The sequence below is a fragment of the Citrus clementina genome, unplaced genomic scaffold, assembly GCF_000493195.1.
Source record: "Citrus clementina cultivar Clemenules unplaced genomic scaffold, Citrus_clementina_v1.0 scaffold_3, whole genome shotgun sequence".
Classification (NCBI taxonomy): Eukaryota; Viridiplantae; Streptophyta; class Magnoliopsida; order Sapindales; family Rutaceae; genus Citrus; species Citrus x clementina.
In genome coordinates, this window is record NW_006262339.1 from 17,955,707 (window position 1) to 17,960,229 (window position 4,523).

General features: G+C 33.3%; 1 pseudogene; it reads left to right on the forward strand.

Moving 5' to 3' along the window:
• Positions 1-1,967: 1,967 nt before the first annotated feature.
• On the forward strand, positions 1,968-2,651 carry LOC112099636 (annotated as a pseudogene).
• The last annotated feature ends 1,872 nt before the right edge of the window (positions 2,652-4,523 follow it).

Sequence of the window (4,523 nt, forward strand, 5' to 3'; positions counted from 1 at the left end):
CTTGACGTGTGGTTATCACCACTATAAGCAACTAGCAAGAGAAAATTTTTCTCTCAAAATCAGAGAGAAATTTTTTTTTCTCTGATCTGTATAAAGTGGCTGCTCTATCTCTTTTGAGAGAATATAAGTCTTTTTATATCTCTTTTTAGTGGAAACCCTATGCTCCATATTTATTTATTTTTTAATTCTATTAAATCACATTTGATTTAAATTAAAAATAATTAAAACAAAAGTCACGTTACTTGTTCTTGTGTTATAGGGGCCCACTTTGTAAAATAACACAAGGCCCCTTACACTCAAGTATATTAATGGAGCCTCCCACTAAATAATATATTTAGGCTTTTAACCTGAATAGCTAGTTATCTTGCTTATTAATCCAGTAGCGGCGCAATCAATTAAATGAGCTAACCCGAGGATCATATGAGTACATACAATAGTGGCTACAATAATTAGGCCTGTAATTAAACTAGTTCAATTATTTAATTCCAAATCTACTCCACTAAAAGATTGGAATTGACCTCCATAATTGTATGCTATCTAGGATGGTGTATTCGAATAATAATTCGACTCATGCCACATTGATTTTTTTACTGCATAATCCTTTGTACCACATCGTTAATTAAATCGATATCTCAATTGTCCAATCGATTTAATTACATCTTGTTCCTTGATACTTACTGGTTTTCTCTAATGATCATTTTTAACATGCTAAATATGTTGACACACTCTGGCCAGAGAATTCTATGATCAAGTGCCGAAAACCCAGCAAGAGATGTGTTGTACAAATTCTATATTATTAATCTATAACTCCAATACTCATAATTGCTCCCACCAATATACTGGGTAATCTTGACCACAAGTGTGTGTCGTGCCCATTGGTAACTCAAATGGTATAACAATTACAATCATAAAATCATAACTAACTCAAAATTAAGATTACAGTAAAATCAATGCCTATAAGATTTAATAAGTCTGACAGTCATTTCAAGGTTAATTAAATCTCATATGTGATCCAGCTCAATGTAGTCAAACTATATTAGTAAATTCATATATGATTAAGACCAATCATTCAATGAATTTACTACAGTCTAAACTTAAATAAAGTGCCCAACTTTATTTATCAACTGCGAACTTAATTTATTTAATCATAAGATAACTTGTATTTATGTCTTCTGGGAATACACATGGTGATCACATAAATACATATAATATGATCAAATGGACTTTACTCAAAATATTAATGCAATTAAGATACTTGAATAAAATACCTCATTTATTTTATTAATCAGAAAAATTATTTATTACAATTAAATAAACACATGCTTTTAAAGACAATATTTTCCCAACAGTATTATGGTTGAGGAGGCTGATTGATAAAAATTGATTGTATTTTGATAGTGCTTATGTTATAGATTTGTAAGTTTGGTAATGTTCATAAATATTGGGGAGATTTTGCCAAATTTTTGACAGAGTCCTTATTAATAAGCTTATTATGAGTCAAGTTAGATGATAATGAGACAAACTCACCCTTAGAGTTTCGGGCGGGTCTTTTCATTTTACCAACTAGTACCTGTTTTCAACCATGGGGATAATATGGTAACAATCTAATACTAAAACATATTCCTATGGTGTATGTTTTTAAAAAAAGAAACATAGGTTTGGTACGTGTACGGAACTTCTTCGGACAAAAGGTTGAATCATGCATGCTGCAAGTTCGAGACCAAAAATGTATTTGAATAAACAAACAAAATAAATAAATAAAAAACCGATACCATGCATGAGTTTGAGATAAATATTAAAAAATGGACAACAAAAAAATAAAAAAAGGGCTAAATCATGCATGAGCTTTGCATGCAGCTAACCCAAAGACCTTATCACCTAAGCTTCTCTAGCTCTCTGTAAATTCTAACTCTTCTTTACCGAATTCAGCGCACGTCAAGCACGTTCACAGCTTTCAAAGTAATAAAATGAAGACTCCATTACCAACAACACTCTTCTTCCTTATCCTTACCTTGGCCACAAACTATCTGTTGGTACTGGGCACCACATCATTTCCTGAACCTCTCTTTGATGTCCATGGCAACACGGTCCAACCTAACTGTCAGTACTATCTCGTCTCAGCCATCCCGGGAGCTGGGGGTGGCGAAGTCAGCCTTCAAGGAAGCAGAAACTGATTCTGTCCACTGGACCTTATTCAATTATGACCTGATTCGAGACGAGGAATCAAATTGGCACTCTCACCGTATGAAAATTCTACTATTGTCCGAGAATCAACTGATCTCAACTTGATATTCCCAGTGTTGCTATCCGGACGTGAGTACTGTAACAAACAATCGTTGTGGAAAGTTGATAACTATAATGCTTCATCAGGCATATGGTTTGTAACAACCGGGGGATTTGTCGGTTACCCTGGAGCTGAAACTTTGCTAAATTGGTTTAAGCTTGAAAAATTTGGAACCTTTCCTGGTGCATACAAAATTGTGCATTGTCCATCCATTTGTGAGTCTTGAGTCAAGCTCTTCAACAGCGTTAGCATTTCGTATAAGGATGGCATTTGACGTCTGGCTGTGATTCCGTATGAAAAGCCGGCTTTTTTTGTTGCGTTAATTGCTAAGGAAAGATCAATGTCTGTGTATATCAATGTACTCTAACTAGCTAGCAGTATTATTATTAAAAATAATGGACCAGGTTAATTGCTCTTTAATCTCAAGGATTAAAATTATGAATGAGATAGCCTGTGATCCTTTCGCCGTTGATAAATTCCGCTGCTGGTATATCCGTTAAAACATAATTTCTAGTTGAACATGAAAATCAGAATCAAGTATACTTTGTTTTGATTCCCTCCATTTTTTGTTCAATAAAATTGTGCTTACCTTTTCATAACCTTCTGCCATGCATACATTTATAGTTTGTACCTTTAAGATTTAGTTACCTTTATACTTTTGTCCAATAATTATCAATTTAATATAAAAATCTGAAAAAATAGTCCCATAAGTTTTCGGATTTATAAAAAATTAACCCCACAAAACTATTTCTATCATAATTACCCAAACAATTTATAAAAATAGTCCCACATTTCACGACCCCTATTCCCTTTGTTCTCTTCCTTATCAAACCAAAAGCTAGCTTCACGATTTCATCTTTATTGGCGATAGTGATGGAATAAAGACAAGGAATATATCACCGGTGATGGAGTAGAGCACGTCCACGGCAAGAAAAATTGGAAACCCCAATCAATTAAGTCTAGATAGATCAAAACCCTAAGTGAGTTAACTACATCATTTTTTAGTGACATGAATAAGCTTGAATGGAATTGTAGATTGTTAGAGGAAAGAAAAAAATGAAATTTTGTCAAAATGATGAGTTACAACTACTGCATATAAGGTGTTCAATGAAATACCCCTTAGACGTTGTTTGTGCTTATTCCTTGTGCATTAAGTGTTAAAACAATTTTAGGGTGCTTGTGTTGAATTTCATGCCCAAAATAGATTTATGGTTTATTTTTTAACTTCTCAACTCTTGATAAGTTATTTATTCAATGAATTATAAAAGTTCAATGTACATAATTTCTTGGAACTACAATCATTTACAAAAAGGTTAGCAGGCTACTAGTTTGGATTTGATGCAATAAGATTCTTACATTTCTTGCTATTGTGGCTAGGTTGCTTTGCAATGCCTACATTTCACATTTCTTCGGTTTACATCCACACATATAGAAGTTATTTTAAAACTCTAGATGATGACTAGGTGGTGATGCTTCTATGGGTGCATTAACCTTCAACTCTCGAATATCCTCAGGAGCTTCCTGAGATGCCATGTTGCCAACTAGACGGACAAATATTGCTTAAGCTATCACTAATAATTCTTAGGTGGAAAAATTTGAACAAAAGCTTGTATAATCCACTAGGAAGATTAGATAAATAGCAATTGCATGAGCATAGACAAACCGATCAAGTTGGAATATTCTATAGGTGCAAATCTCACTATTTATGTCAACTGACCCCTTCTTAATGCCACCATCTAAAACTTGGAATTCATGCTCAGACAAAATATGAATGATTATTTTTTTGTCCTTAGTTTTTCCTCTCAGTGATTATATTATTTAGCTAGTTGCTAAATGAGTACTCATTGATGAAGCCATTGTCTTTCCATCATAACAACTATTGTAGTATGTTCTAAAGTGGTCAACTAGATAAGTAATAGGGAATTCCATGGTTCCCTCATGAAAGAATTCACACTTTTCATGATGTTAATGATTAGAATATTGTACCTCCTACCTTCTAATTGAGACAGTATCCAATTATACATATCCATATTATTCTCTAAGTAATCACCCAATTGAAGCTTGCACATCAAGTTGGTTTTCTAAATTTTTTTTAACCCATATGTGTTTGCTGCTACTTTAAATGAAGGTTCAAATGAATTCCAAAGAGCTTAGACATACTGAACATTGACTTTACATTACCTTTCACATGGGGCAAAAAGAAAAAGGTGCCATGGGTGACATTAAGAAATACTTTTCT